This window comes from Ursus americanus, chromosome 10, assembly GCF_024610735.1.
Source record: "Ursus americanus isolate L20-20 chromosome 10, mUrsAme1.1.p, whole genome shotgun sequence".
NCBI classification, from domain to species: domain Eukaryota; kingdom Metazoa; phylum Chordata; class Mammalia; order Carnivora; family Ursidae; genus Ursus; species Ursus americanus.
Genome location: NC_142136.1, coordinates 13803653 through 13820867, shown reverse-complemented (window position 1 = coordinate 13820867; position 17215 = coordinate 13803653).

Genomic DNA, 17215 nt, shown 5'->3' with positions numbered 1-17215 from the left:
AAAATTTAAATTCAATTAGTCAACAAACAGTACATCATTAGTTTCTGTTGTAATACACAATTTTTTTGAATATTGTGTTTAAAAGAATAAAAGCTGATTTCCAGGTTAGACATACATATTGTATGTATATTGTATACTGTATCCTCTCTCTTTAAGATTATGTTCTATGCATCTACATATATAGTACATATTTTATATTATATTATATTATATTATATTATATTATATTATATTATATATACACACACACATTACAAATATACACACATAATCTAAGGTGTGTATCTATATATAGAATTATTCTGAATTACAGAAATATGGCATCATTTGCATAATCTGCATATAGAAAAATTTTAAAGCAAATAAGTTAAAAACAAAGAATCATGACCACCAAATTTAAGGGCAAGATTATTACCAGTAGTGATGAAGCTACTTGAGTGGTCTTTCTGCTCCCACATGACCCTGAAATGTAACTTCTCTCTGACTTTTTTAAATCATTTTTTTGTTTTTAAAAGTTCTAAAAATCCATATGTTTTCCTAAATACTATATTGCTTTCCTTCCAAGTTTATATAATGGTGTTGTACTCACTGTGGTCATTTTAGAGATGCTTTAATTGTTCAATAAACATTTCTAAGATTTATCCAGGTGCCGCATTCATTCGTGTATATATTTTTCTGTGGATGGACTTTGGAGCTGTTTGAAACGTTTTGCTAATAGTTGCTGTTTACAACATGCTTGTGCATGTACCATTGTATACGGACTTGCAGATTCTCAGGGTGCGCCCATGTTTGGGGTACAGGGTGATCTCAAATTGCTTTCCAATGGGTTGACAGCAATTAGCACTTCCTCGGGCAGTGCAGGGAACTTTTCTCTTGCTCCACTTACTCTCCGAAACTTGATAGCGTACGGCTCCTTTATTTTGCCAAACTAGTGAGTGTAAAATGGAATCCAGTTATGACCTTACTTTGCGTTTCTCTGATTAATAACTGAGTTGAACATTTTAAATTATTTATGTTCCCCACTATGTGAGATGTTTATTCACATCTTTTGCCCACTTTTCTACTGAATCATTTGTCTTTGTCATATGGACATTTAGGATTTCTGCACATATTTTAGACACCTTATCAATTATATACGTTGTAAATATCCCCTCCTCCTCTGTGGCTTATCTTTCACCATCTTTAGAATATCGCTTAATGATACAAGTTCTTAACTGAATGTCTATTAATACCTTTGTTTATTTGTGCCTTTTAAAAACGCTTTCCAACCCACAGTGGGACAAAGATATTTTCCTGTATTTTCTTCTAAAAGCTTTAAAAGGTTTACTTTTTATACTCAAAACATGTAGAATTGATTTTTGTGAATGGGGTGAGTGGTAGTGTTCAAATTTCATTTCTTGGGGCGCCTGGGTGGCTCAGTAGGTTAAGCATCTGCCTTCAGCTCAGGTTATGATCCCGGGGTCCCAGGATCGAGTCTTGTATCGGGTTCCCTGCTCAGCGGGGAGTCTGCTTCTCCCTCTGCCCTTCACCCCATTCGTGCTCTCTCTCTCTCTTTCAAATAATAAAAATAAATAAATAAAAATATTAAAAAAATAAAGCAAATTTAGTTTCTTTTCTGATGTCACCAACCAGTTGTCCCATAGCATGTTCTTAAAGAGGCATCTCTGTTCTTAGAGATTTGTGTTGCCATCTGTGTCATCAGTCACCTATCACCTATTCAGTTCCATTGGAGTTTGTTTTGTTTTGTTTTATATATCTCTGTAATTATTCTGCAGTCTTTTCATTGCTGTTGCCTTAAATTGGTCTTGTGGGGCAAGTCTTTGCAACTATTTATCTTTTTCAGTAGTCTACGTTGCCATTTTGCTTTTTAAGGCATGTTTAGAATCACCTAGGTAAGTTGCTTTAAAAAAGAATGGGGTATGGGTCTTTAGATAAATTTGGAGAGAAATGTATCTTATGATAACAAGCCTTCCCGTCCCTGAAGATGTTCTATCTCCTCATTTAGTTAGGACGTAAATGTCTTTCAGTAAGGTTCTAAAGTTGTTTCCATAATGGCCTACATCTTCTGTTAGATGTCTGGGTGCTGTGTATTTCTATTGTTATTTTAAATGCTTTTTAAAAAAAAACTACATTTTCTCAATTGTTACTAATGGCATATAGATTAAGTATATCGATCTTATTTCTAGACAGATTGCTAAATTAGTATCTCTTAATTATTTTGTATTTTTTGTAGATAATTGTATCATCTGTGATGACTTTTTTTTGTTTTTTCCATTGCAATTCTTATATTCTAAAATTTGGTTTCTGTGTGTCACTCCATAAGCACGAACCTCGAATATAACCTGCATGGAAGCAGGTGGCCGTACTTCTCTTGTTCTTGATTTTAAAGTGATCACTTCTAACATTTTACTGTTGGGAATGGTTTTTGATCTAGATTTTTGGAACTACTCTTTTTTTTTTTTTTTTTTTTTGGAACTACTTTTTCTTAGGTTCAGGAAGTTTCCTTTTATTTCTAGCTTACCACTGATGTTTATCATGAGTAACTTGATTTTATCACAGATTTTCATCTTTTGAGGAAGACTTTTTTTCTTCTCCTTCTACTTATTAATGTGGTGAATTGTATTGAAAGACTTCTACCAAAACCACCTTTGCCATTTGGGGAATTTTTAAGTGATGAATGGTATTAAACATTGTCATTTTTTTCATCTTATTGAGATGACCGTATACTATTTCTCCTTCATTTAAAGAATATAGTGAATTATACTGATTCATTTTCAAATGGTAAACAAATCTTCCATTCCCTGACAAACCCTATTTGCTCATGATATATTAATCGTTTTTATATATTAGGGATTCACTACCACTTCTATGTAAAATCTAAAACCCAGAACGGCAACAAAAACAAACCCATAGAAAAAGATGAGATTGGTGGTTACCAAAGGTTGGGGGATGGAGGTAGGGGAAGTGGAGGAAGGTGGTCAAAAGATACAAACTGCACCTTGTAAGATAACTAGGTGCTAAGCGATGGAATGTGCAGCTGATGACTGTAGTTAGCCCTGCCGAAGAGCTAACAGGAAAGTTGTTGAGAGGCTAGATCCTAAGAGTTCTCACCTGAAGGAAAATATTTTTTTTGCTTCTTTTTTGTCAAATGCGTGTGAGATGCTGGGTGCTAAATAACTAAACTATAGTGGTGATCGTTTCACAAGCTGGTGAGTCAAGCCGTTTTGCTGTAGACCTTGAACTTATACAGTGATGTATGTCCATTGTATCTCAATAAAACTGGAAGAAAGTGAACTGTTTATGTAGTGCATATATATGTAAACTAATGAGACTGAAGTCACATGGCTTGCAACTCAAATGCATAGATAGTTAGGTATATGCATCAAATGAGAGTGGAGGAGGTGTTAAAATCGTTTTAAATATTGACAGTGGTGAGGCCGCAAATTCTAAACTTTCACGTGATTTGCTCAGCACGGAGAGGGACGGTGGTGTTTGCCCTCATGCCCATCTCTCTCCTAGGCGATGTCTGTGGAACTCCAGCGGGAGCCTTACTCCCTCTGCTTCAGGTTGTCCTTGCCACGCTGTGAATAAAACTAACAAAAGATTATTCACTTGCTCAGTGGCCTCATTTGAGACTGCTTCCTTTTGGGAGAAAAAGATATATTTATTTGAAGGCCAACCTGTGCTTTAACCACTCAAGTCACTGTCTCTAAATAATTAGCACTTACTAAATCTGTCCTGTGAGAACTGAACATTTTAGGAGGCTCTGCAAAGCTGACAGGTGTTACGTCTTTCTTACATTTCCTTATTCCTTCTGTCGTTCTTTCTCCTCTTCCGTGGATTTCCTCCACCCGAGGCTTTTAGTCCGCCATCTTTCCATTTCCGTCCTTTACATTTCAGAAACAATGAAGTAAAAAAACAAAATGAACGAACAAAAAGACCCAACCACACAAAGACTGGTACTGATGTTTCCCCATCGGGTCCTTGTTCCAGTGGCGATTTAGCTCTTTTGGAGACAAATGACTCACATGTATGAGACTCTTTGGAAATGAAGTGAGTGGGGGTACTGGGCATGGGCAAGTAACACGGAGAAGAAAATGTGGCCTACTAAAAAGTTTCTCAAACCAGTTAATTTTACAAAGACAAGTTTTAGATTTGACATAAGCATATATAGAAAATGAGGTAGAATGGCCTAGCGGTTGACAGAGCCAGTGTGGCTGTTTCATTCCCAGCTGCACCATGAGGAACACCAGGGCTCAGACGAGATTCTTCATCTCCTTTGGCATCAGCTTCCTCCTCTGTAAGTCGGACGTAAGAATAGTACCTACCACCTAACATTGTTGAGTAAAAGCTTTAACATTTGTAAAGTGCTTAGAATCGCGTTGGATATATAGCAAACACCGTATAGTTTCCGAAATAGATGAAATTAAAAAGTAGATGGGGAAAAAATTGACACAGGTCATATTACAACAACGTGCTTTTCGAAGATAATTATCCCGGAGTAACCCTGAAGATAGAAAATAAGCAAATTTTCTGGCATGCAGAAAAATAGTGGAAGTGAAAGAAATTACAATGACTTGCAATTATACCTCCAGAATCACAATCGTTTGAACTTTAATTAAGGAGAGTTCAGAGTATTCTTAATTCAACGATTACTCACATTTACTTCTTTAGATTCTGCGGACTTCCTCACACAGTCCTGCTCCTTCTTTAAATACTGTAAAGCCTTTTCTACTGAGTACACAAACAACACTAATTTTAGCTCCAATTGTTATATTTTCAAGGAAGCTTAAAAAAGCGTTCAGCCTGACTGTTTTCAAAGAACGAGTCTATAACAAGACACTAGGCTGTGGTTTGAAAGTGATTGGTCTTATTAACTGGAGAGAGAAGTATGGCCTGATAGAAAAGGAGAAACGGAACAAGTGACGATGATATCTTACACTTTCATCTTACGCTTCCCCAAGCACCTGAAACCAAGTCTCATTACCATTTCTTCAAGCCGCCGAAGCGAGATAGCCAGTTAAGTGTGCTTCCCAAGGTCATACTCCAACTTGCTAACATAGCGATAAAAATCCAATATACTTGATTAGTGTCCGCCGCGCACTCATCCTCCCGGCATCGATTCCGAGCGTGATGCGCAAAGGAGATGGACAGGATGATCTTCTCGGTCTTTCCAACCTCGCCATCTTGCTCGGTGGCTCCCCTTTTGTTCAGCGTTGATCGCATCTCGACAGGCTTTCCTTCACACCATCTTGGTTCAGGCAGAATTCTCGCTGGTTGAGAGGTCAGAATGAGAAGTGTGTTCCCTGGCTGGTCTCTGGGGCCACTTTGGCTCTTTCTCACTCTTTGCGCACTTGCTGAGGCAGAACTTAAGTCCTCACAAATGTTTTTGGGTGTTTTAGGTCTTTGTTTCATTGACCACTTTCCCTGGGAAGGCTATCATATTCGCAGATTTTTTCAGAAGGTTTTGAAGATTTCATTAATTTTTTTCCAATTTTCTAAATTGTGTTCAGTTAGCCAGCATATAGTACATTGGATTTCATTAAATTTGAACGAGTTTTGTCTTTTTTTAATTCGAGTTTTAACCCATTGGCCAGGACTTTAAACCCAGTTGAAGAGAAAGATCTAGAAAGGGCCTCCTTTCTGTCTGACAGGTGGCCTAGCCATTTAAGCCTATTGAAATTGAAGTTGGAACCTAAAGTAACCAAAATTTAAAATTCATCTCTCAGTTGCTCTAGCCATATTTCAAACACACGGTAGCCAGCACATTATCTTTCTCAGCTTCTGCCTCAATTTATTCATCTCTAGAGTGGAAAGACTGCGTTAGGTGACTCTAAGATCCCTCCTGCACTAGCGTTTACTAATTTTTCCACTAGATGACTGTAAGATCCCTCTGACACTAACATTCTGTGATTTTTTTTTCTAGCATTTTTCTTGGGTTTGGCAGTAGTGCCTTGGGTTCTGTGAGCAGTGGCTCTCTCTCCCTCTCTCTCTAATTTCTCTCTCTTCACCTAGCAAGGTGTACCTTTCTTATATTCACCTTGTATGTTGGAACCAAGTGCTTGACAAAGAATATGGTAATGTATTCAACAAAGGCTTTGTGTACTAAATATAGCCTCAGAGTTTTAAAGAGCTTTTTTTTTTCTATCATGAGTGTTGGCAGCTGTTTTACTATGAAACAGGTCTCAGAAAGGGATGAGGACACATTCTATTTTGAGATAAAAGCTTCATCTGAGATGTAGAAATGACACTGTAATAAATGCTATCATAGTTAATGAAATCAGGGCAGCAACTGATTTTTGTTTGATTGTATGAGGCAAATTCTTCCAAATTTCCAGGTACCTGTTCTGAGCAGAAAGCAGCAGTAGATCCTTGTGTCAATCAATCAGAACTACAAGCTGGTCTCTGTTCCATTCTCTTTTTTTGGAGCCCTGAGGTTATAAGAAAAAAGAGTAAGAAAAATAGATGTTAAAATCATAGAGACTAGAATTTTCCTTTCTCTTCCTGCTACCTACATGAAAGGGCAGCAATTAATTATCCAGCGAGAAACACTTACGAACCTCAGTTTACAAACGAAAACAAATGATTAAAAAATCATATAACACAAAAGTTCTGTTTCTATCCCTTTGAAAAGTGAATGTGACCCTATGGTGTTAATCTAAATCTTTAAAAGGGAAATTTTAAAACCTTGAAGGTGGCAAATTCCAAAGTGCTGATTATATGTGCTAATTGTCTTTTGCTTGTTATTTCAGTCCCTTCACTAGGAAGATTCTTAGCATATGTCTATTTCCCCACTACTTTCTTCAGGCAGAAACTCTCTTGGGTGGAGTTGCCTGACAAAATCATTAAGTAGAAGTTTTATGAGCCTAGGTGGGATAACATTTGGAGATGACTGATTGCATGATCGCAGCTAATTGTTTGTGGGACTTGGAAAGTCTCTAACATCTTTAAGGGGAATCCTTCCACTCAAAAGAATCCATCAAAAGAATTGCCACTTTCTCTAAGGATAAGCTTCCTTTGGGGTGTCGCCGAGAAACAGTTCTGAGGCAACCTTGCACCAGCTTTGGTCTTTTTTTAATTTTCTGGTGAAATAATTCCCCCCATTGTCACCAAAATACAAGTTATGACTATGAGGCCCTCCCCTGCTAGGATGTTTGCCCTTTGACGAGATTATTGGAGACCTCTTCGGTTGCATGCCAGAAATCACGTGCTGACTTTATCTCGTTAGATCCTTGCTGATTTAGATATTTAAACACACAGGTGTAACTCCCTCCAGCAGTAGCTTGCTTTTTTTTTCATTGTTATGAATAACATACATACATTTGTTTGTTTGTTTACTAATTTTTATGATGGTAAGGACGCTTCACAAGAGATAACCCTCTTAACAAATGTTTAAGTGTTCAGTACAATATTGCTAATTACAGGCACAGTGTGGTACAGCTTTTGAGCTGAGGTGATCCACGAATGAAGTGCCTTAAGCATTTGTAACTTTAGTGTATTTTTATGCAAAGTATAATTATCCCCCTATTTTTTTTTTAGCATCTATTCATCAAAGGCTTTGAGTGACTTTCCTAAGTTATAGTTAATAAATAGCCATTAACTGGGAGACTACGGTGATGCCGGCGTTCCCGGCATCCTCAGCCCAACGTCAAAGTCCTATCCGTGGTCTTCTCATTTCACATAGGCCACAGCTCATTGCTAGTTAGGTACCAAGTATTTTCGACAATTCATTCACTAAACATTCACCGCAGACTCCTCTAGGTGGTGCGCTGTGACTCACACAGCTGTACGCGTGTGTGTGTGTGTGTGCACGCGCACACACGCACCCCACTCTTAAGGCTTAAGAAAGTGAAGATTATCTATGTCTCAGTCTATTTGACCAAAGCTCTGTCTGCGTGTTCTCATTACCATCACTCTGGGAAAATGTGTGATATTGAGCAGTTATGAAACGATGGCTTTGCTGGAGGGGTGGTAGGAGTTGCAAAAACACAAACTGTTGCCCATTTGTAACCTGTTATACTCATTGCATATGGCTTCCATATTGAGCTGATGAAGTCTTGAATTGCAAGCCTGAAATAAAGCTGGGTGTGTGCATGCTGTAGCAAACATGGGTTTTGTTAAAATTTCTGCCCATTGAAAGTCTGGGTAGTATTCGGTGGTAAATGATGGCTGAAACCATGTGCAATGGGTCAGGGTGGAGAAATTGGCTGGGAACTGTGGATCTCAGGCTGTGGCGTGAAGCCAGGCACATTCACACATTACCAAAACCTCAATCAGCCCAGAAATTAAGGGCGAAGCAGGCAGGAAACCGTATACACCTTGAGTTAAAAGAGAAAAAGAAAAGCATCAGATACACAACTTTATGAATAGATAGCCCTCACCCAGGCCTGGCTTAGAACCAAGGATATCTTGAGTCCTTGGAAGGGGCTTCCAAGGAGCTAGTATTAAAAACCAGGTAACGTCAGGGCACCTGGGTAGCTTGATTAGTTGGGCGTGTGCCTTCGGCTGGGGTCCTGATCTCAGGGTCGTGGCATCAAGCGCTGATCTCCTTGCTGGGCAGGGAGCCTGCTTCTCCCTCTCCCTCTGTCTGCCATTCCCCCTGCTTGTGCGCTCTCTCTTTCTTTCTCTCTGTGTCAAATAAATAAAATCTTTAAAAAATATTTTTAAATTAAAAAAAAAAACCGAGGTAACTTCCTTTTTCTTCTGTCTCAATTGGAAAACTTAATATTTTTTCTCTACCATTTTAGCTAAGAAGGACAAGGACAAGGACTGGAAAGGAAAACGTCTCCAAGGTCACTCTGTACCTTGTTTTCTTTTCTCTCTTCTAACTCAGGCAGACACAGTGGAGTCTTAGATTCTCATCCTCTTCTCTGATGGCTTGAGAAGAAGGCTGTCATGATTTTTCCAAACACTAGCTTTGACTTCACCCTCTCTTTGTTTACCTTGCCGATGCTGGGAAGGTAGGTCACACTTGCTCAGCATGCAGACACCACTCCCTGCCTTTGAGACAACAGATTAAGGGGAAGGGGAATGAACACTGTCGATGCAAAATGGAGAATGCTCGGTGTCACTCCCTCAGCTAGTTGACCGTGTAGGAATGTAATTGCCAACAGTGATGTGGGGCCTGAATTTTGCAGGCAGTGCATTTAAGTACATACATAAGCCTTTCTTAGCAAATGATCACAAACTCCGACCATGTCACTTTTGTATTCTTATCTGGCTTTTTCTTCATTTCTCCTCAGACACAGTTGTTTGAGGGAATAGAATTTTAACATGAATACTCAAACTCTATTTCTTGTCGTCTGACTGAAGTATGATTAAACTCAGAAGAAAATGAATTCTTTCCTGCCACGTAAGCCACAGTGCAGGAGGGGGCAAAAAGACTCTTCATACCGCTTTACTTTTTCCGATCCCATGAGCATGTCCTTCATAAAAGGCAATATCAAACTCTTCCATTAGTATACGAGCAATGCCGTTGATGTAAAATCTAAACTGCTGGCGATCACATTCTGAAGTCTCTGGCCTCTGCTTGCTTATACCCACCTTATTCACAGCACAGTACTGAGTCAAGAAAAACTCTAGACCGATACTTCAGAAACTTCAGTGAGCAAACCCATCACCTGCAGAGCTTGTAAACACAGATTCCTGGGCTCGCCTCCAGCAATTTAGTAGATTGACGATGGGAAGGACCTGAGAATTTTCAGCTCTAACAAACTGAGGGCTTGCTGGTGCTGCTGGTCTGTGAACACTGGTCCTGCTGAACCCCTCCCAGTCGGGTACCTAACATAACACACTCTCTCTCACACACACACACATACACACTGTCTCACACACACACTCTGTCTCACACACACACTCTCACACACATACACACTCTCACACATGCACACTCTCACACTCACACACTCTTTCACTCACACACTCACACTCACACATACTCTCTGTCTTACACACACACACTCTCTCACACATACACATACATATACACTCTCACACACTCTCACACACATACTCACTCTTTCAGACACTCTCATGCACACATACATTCTTTCTCTCTCACACTTTTACACACACACACACTGTCTTATGCACACATACACACACTCACACATGCACTCACATACTCTCTCACACGCTCTCTCACACACACACACTGTCTTACGCACACATACACACTTACACACTCTCACACACACACTCACATACACACTCTCTCACACAGACACATGCTCTCACACACTCACACATACACTCTCACACACACATACTCTCACACACTCTCACACATACACTCTCACACACACACACACACACACACACACACACATACACACAGTCTGCCTTTATTTCAGGCGGGGCATTTTGTAGGTTCATCTCAGCACAGAGTGGTAACCCATCTTCTTTACAAGACACTTCAACTGCCTTCAAGGAAATAGCAGAGAGAGTTAGAGGCCATTAGGATAGACCGTTGAGAACATCCCTGACTTTAAAACCCCACACAGAGGAGAAGCCGTTAATGCAGACATCCATTCTGTGCTTACTAGGAACACAGTATTGCTGACACATTGCTTTAGAAGGACCATTTAAAACCTGTAGTCAATTGGTAATTATTAATATTTATTACTGCTCTGATGAAACCCCCAGCATATATTTACTTTCTAAAGGCTGGTAATAAAATCAGATAAACTGATAAACAATTAGTCATTTGGGGGACTTTCTCCCTGTTTAATTTGTTTCTCACTCCTATTCTCTCCCTCTGTGTACATATGTTATGTATATGTGCACTTGTATATATGTAATATATGTGTATGTATGTTATGTATCAGGTGCATATGTATAGATATGTAATACAGACAGATGCTTATATAGTTCTTGAAGAGATAGATATAGGATATATATTTAATATATGGTTTTGAATATAATTCTATAATATTATATATGTGTATATATATATTCTAGTTTTGCCAGCTAAGTTATGAAGGAGAAATAAGTTATTCTCTCTACCCCTTTCTTATTTGGAGCAACACAATTATATCATTAAGTTAATTATGCCAGCAATTGTAAAGGATCTAGTTATTTGGGAGCAGTTATTCAGAATGAATTGTTCCTTAATTCCTGTACACATGAATTGGTTTGATGGGAGAGAGGGAAGTCTGTAGGTCAGTACAATATTTCTTGTTGCATTTTGCTGTCAGAGGCTTTCACTCCTGCCCTTGAAGGGCTGAGAAGTACTGGATAAACCACATTATGCTGGTCCTTATCTTTCTTATGGGTATTAAGGACAGATATTCTCATTAACTCTCAGCTTGTGAATTATGGGCCAGCCATTTACTGTACAGAATAATAAATTGTCCAGGATTATGTGTGCACAAAGCTATTGGCTCTAAATATTGGCTTTCCTGCCCAATTCGGTTCAGTTGTTTGTAGAAGCCAGACTGGAACTCTAGTGGGTGAACTTATTAATTGAAAATGGATCCTAAGTGTGTTTTTTTGTCATTTAGCAATTCTCAAACAATTTCTCTTTAGTGCCATTTTAGTGCTGGCATGTTCTTATTTTTTTTTAATGACCAGACACTTAGACAGATATAAGTCAAACTTAGCACTTTCATGTTTTCCTTACATACCTGCCTTACAGAAGTAAGGGATTCTTGATTGGCCATTACATTTATTTCATAGGAGTCGTGGTTTTATAAGGCAACAATTTGCTTGCCACGCTATATAAAAAACTATAATGCAAAATAAAGAACATGTGATTTTCTTGGTGGGGAAGAAATAGGAGATATTAGGGGGGGAAAAAAACCCTAGTAGACTCTGTGGCACAGTGAGTACTCAATAGGTTGGTATTGAATTATGGATTGATTAATTATTTTTTCATAATGGTCAGAAGTTTGAAATAGTACTCACTTGTATCAAGCTTCAGTTAGAATCTGAGGTCATCAGGGAGCTTTTCTGCCCGTGTTCTGGTCACGCCATCAAGAGTAGACTGGATGAGGTGACATGTGCTTGATTAGCGTGTCTCTGAGAGGAAGGCAGTGCTGTAGATGGTAGTTCATCCATTGGCAGAATGGATGGTTAGATCAGCAAATTCGAGGTTACACGTACGCCCCACTTTTCGAAAGTCTGCGTTACGAAGAGACCTACATCGGTACGTGTATTCACTAACTGAAAGAAATCCAAAGAGGATTTTCACTTTTACCAAAAAAAAAAAAAAAAAAGCCAGACAGGAAAATAGGTTTTGCAGCGAGCAACTCTACGGGGTTCGCACACGCTCTGAGCCAAGCAACCAGCGTGGCGCCACCTAGCTCCGTCCCTGGGAACCACACTCAGCCTCTGGGCATCCAGCCACCGGAGCTTTGAACTTGAGTCCGTGAACATCTGTGCTTTATCTCGACTTCTTTTGCACATCCATTAGCAAGATATGCACTACAGTATCAGAAAAGCTTAAGAGTGGTGATTTTTAAGCAGGAATGCTTAAAATTTTTCCCATAAAAATTAGTGGTAACTGCTTCGTTTTAGGCCATTCTTGCTTATGAAAATTTTCATAGGAACACCCTACTTTCAGATAGCGAGGGGAACTTGTTCCTTGAAGGCAAGAGTCAGCGTTTGAAAGAATTGGGGAAACCTAGGTAAGCATTCTAATGACGTAATTACTCAACGATTCACAGAAGTATAAAATAAGCAGACCAAAAATGGCTGAGGGGTTCAGGGAGCAGAAACCTAAGGATTCCAGCCCCAAATCCCAGAGAGCATAGGTGCATTTTAGGAACGTTGTAATAAACAAATGTTCATCGCTTCCTCTATCAAGGTGCCAAGCCTCCCAAGATGTTGGCAGCTTTGTCCTGCTACACAGAAGGCATTCCATCCTCTCCCACGCAGTTAGAGAAGATCTTGACATGATTGCTTTTGATACTCATAACCCCAACTTGACTAACGAAAGTCCTCACGAGATTAGGTATCAACCTTAGACAAGACTACCAGGAAGTACAATTTATATAATTTATATAGTGTGTGTGTGTGTGTGTGTGTGTGTGTGTGTGTGTGTGTGTGTTTGCAAGGAGGCCATCTTGCCCTTTAACTTCTACTTCCGACAAGGAGGGGCAATGAACAGCAACGGTGAAGTACTAGCCATGAAATACCACAAGTTTATAGGGTATAATCATGACCAGGTTTAGGCTTCTTGTTCTTTCTTTCTTGTATTTTTGTTCCTCTTTCGTATTTGGTGAAGTCTTTATTGTTCGTTTTATTTCATGGTGTTGCAGCCTTGCTTTGCTAAGGGATACCAGGGGAAGACCGTTGGGTCCTGCATTAGCCAGAGTCACATACAGACAGTAGCACACATTTGCAGCCAAGAAATGGGTACAGGCCACTCTCATCAAGGTGAGAGGGACCCAAGATGGAAATGGGCTTCAGCAAGGCTATCAGAATTGGTGCTATTTAGACCAGCTGCTGCTGGCCCCCTACCCATCCCCAAACTGGAGATTCACCATCCAGAGGTAAAGGTTTGCTTTATGTTAGTAGGATTTGTGAGATGCCTAATTCCAGCGCATATCAGAAACATGGATGGTAGATTCCAGTGCTGTTCTGTACTCTAAGCCAACACAGTTAAAGAAAAACAAGGAAAGTGATAATATGTTTGTCAGAGGAAGAAAATGGACCTCAGAGAAAAAGAAAAAAAGGCCATGTGGTTGTTGAGCCATGGTCATCAAACACTCAGAATATTGTAATATAAAAATATTTGTAACAAATATAAATAGAAATCAAAGATTCTGTGTTGGAGTTAAATATTGAAAAATTGTCCTCAGGGCACAGGTATGAGGAAATAAAATGACACTTATTAAGCATCTTCCATGGGCCACACGTGGTGCCAGAAAGCAGCAAGTTATACAGGTGCATCGTTGAATGATACAGGTACATTGATATTTATGAACGGGCGTGGGATGTACATTCAATAAGCAGGCCATCCCTCCACGTTATGGTTGGCAAAAGCATGGTCCTCCCAGCTAAAGACTGCGGTCTCGAATGCTATCTTGAGAAGTGTGGAGTTTGTTCTATAGGGATGGAAGAAGTTTGGATGAGAATTCCTTCTGTGGGAATAGATGCAGAATTCACCTTGTGGGAATTTGTTCTATGGGAATGGAGTGTTACTGGAACTTTTTGGGGTAGCCAACAGCTGTATCAAAGTTGCATATTGAAAAGATTGTTCTGACAATAATGTGAAAAATGCATCTGAGCTTACAGGGCATTTTGGGAGAAGACAGTGAATTGAGGGCTTGGACTGTCTGAGGGTGAGGAGCTAGCAGAACTTCCACGCGAGGATAATGTGATCCTTGTTGAACATGCAGGAGGTACAGAGAAGAGAGATGAGAATGTAGAGTAGTGAGTGCCCCACTCACGGCGTGGGAGTGAGTGTGAGGACAGATCCACGAACACAGGTGATGTAACACATGGCTCTTTGACCCTTGGACTGGCCCCAAGATCAAGCAAGTGTATTTGCTTTATTTAAAACCTCCGATCTGACTTACCCGGTTTTGTTTTTTCGGAAGGACATTTAAATCCTTGTCTAGCTCACCAAGACTGCAATTCAAGTTGAGGTACTGGGAAGAAGCCAAGATGAATCATAAACTGCAGGCCTCGATGACCTATTGTCCAATCCAAGAATGGAAATGTGGTTATTGGAATGTATTGCTGAATAACATGATTAATTTTAAAAGCCTGTGCTTAGAGCAGGAGACTAAGGCAAAGAATTAGAACCGCAAGATCAGGAAGCAGGGTGGGCAGAGGGCAAGCGTGGAAATTGGTCTCAGTGGCAGGCATGGAGCACAATTCGTAAGCCAGGGCTCAGATCTGGAATGCTAGCAGTTAGAACTGAGGGCGAATGGATAGACCAAGTAGAAGAAGTAAATAAGTATCTTGGCAGAGAAAGTGGATAGTGGAGATGAAGGACCCATGCAGAGGACCGACCACACGTAGAACGCAGCAGTCGATACTGTTGACACTGTATGCCAAGTGTTTGCTTCCCCTCAAGGTAGGGGCCATTACCACGCATTAGTAAGAACCAGCAGCCTTGGTTTGACAGCCCAAATCCTACAGAAAGGGATAAATAAGAGGTGAAGAGTTGGACAGGGCTGTTCTTGACACATTCATTCCAGGTCAGAACTCCATTTCCTGGAGTGAGAGAGAACGAGTCTTCCCGTACTCCTTCCCCCTCTCTTTAGTCCAGAGCTAAAGGTCTTAACCTTGGGGTGGGAGGCACTTTCAGAATGGAGCAAATGCTGGAGACCCACTCCTCATAGAAATGTGGAGGCTCACGGACCCTCAAACGTTTCCCATCAATACAGCAGTTCACAGACTCCTCTCAGCCTGAGAACCCTAGTCCAGGATGAGAAGTCAGCTCTTCCGCAGCACAGCCCTGGCTTCTCTGGGAAATGTCAAAGGTTCTGCCTCCCCATCTTAGCATATGGATGGGGGACAGAACACAGAGTGGCGTTGAGCTGTGTCCTTGCCTTCCGAGGGTTCCCAGCCACACATCTATGTATAGGAGAGCTGACGCCAGCAGAGGGACAATCTTAACTGGGAAATGGGGGGAAGGAAGAGATATTCATCCCAGCACAATAAAACAGCAGCGGCAACCACAGACTACCACTGAGCACTGCAGGCCTGTTAAGTACCAACCAGTATAGGATACACTTTACCTTGCTATGTAAACATTAGTATGTCTGATTTACTAATAAGGAAACAGTCTGGAAGGAGTTCTGGCTTATCCTGAGGTCAAGAGCTAGGTCTGTCTCACTATGAGGAGTTCTTCCTTCCATACCGACAATCCCACATCTCGTTTGTGGGGGCAGTCTCTTCTTTCTGCACTTTACAGAGCAAAAATTAATCTTAACATGTGAGAGTTTTTTTATTAGGTGTCAGTTGCCAAGCTAAATAAGGCTGCCATGAGTGCATAAATGCCTCTGTGAGAATTAGGAAAAGGCACTCTTTCCTCCAGGTGGATGCCGCCTGATGCCAGGACACACAGCTGTGCAAGTGAAGCATGGGCCAGATTTCAGCCCCCTTATCTCTTGGCTGGATGCCCTTGTGCAGTGAACAACCTACCCAACTGTACATAGCAGCCTTGACCCAAATGCTCCAAAATGCTATCAGAGGTGAAGAGCCAAGGACAAAGCTTTGTTCTCAGGAAAAGCTGTCGTGTATTCATAACAGTTTCTCAGTGATCTTGATATTCAGTAGCTGTATCTTCTTAAACAAATTGCCCTGGAAGTTTACTCTTTTCAAAAAGCATACACTGTAAAAATGGAAAGATAAAACTCTCAACAGGAAACCAGAGAAGATCATAACTCTGCTGCAGTTCAGCAAATGAAAATATATCAATAATGAGATGAAGCCCAATTCAAAACAACTTATGTTGTCTTTGGGCCTCAAAAATAATCTCTTTCCCATTATTAGGGAAAACGTGAACCTTTTTTTCATTTCTCACAAATCCGAATCTTGTTTTCAAGAGATGATCATGTTTAGCTAAAATTGCTTCCACTTAGCTATTATAGTGGAATGACAAATATGTTATTGTTGGTGTTTATTGGCATTATTATTAGTCAGTTGTCAAACCTTGAAGGAAAAATCATGGACTAAAACCCTGAAAAAGTAATCTTATTTTCATAAATATGTTCCCAAATAATTATCTTGTGTCCAATATCCACATAGCCTTAATATAAACTTCTCATGTGGAACAGGAATAGTTGTAGATAACTTAGAAATCTGTTAGGGAAATAAATAGAAATTTAAGGCATATTCCGTGATATATTACCATCCATATTGCTTGTGAACTTTCAAGCTTGTCTCGGCCACACTGTTTGCTTTTTGAGAGTCTGATGCTTTTCTTCAGAGAACACAGTCAATTTATCAATCTCGCCCTGATGCTGCCTCAAGTTTCCTCTGGTTATATGTGCTAATGTTCAAGTGAAGAAGGCCACTGAATTATTTAAGAAACTGAAAGCAGTAAAATTATCCCAGAGTTCAGGATTGCCAGTTTTCTCCATATTCTCCAAAATGGTTGCCACGAACATGTCACATCATTGCCAGGCAAAAGGAATTTCCTCTGTTCTTATCCAGCTTCAGTGTCTTTCCTTACACATAGATGTGTGGCCATGAGACACAGAGTGGCCACTGGCCATCTCTAAAATGGTGGACATACAAAGGGAGATTTGGGATTTGG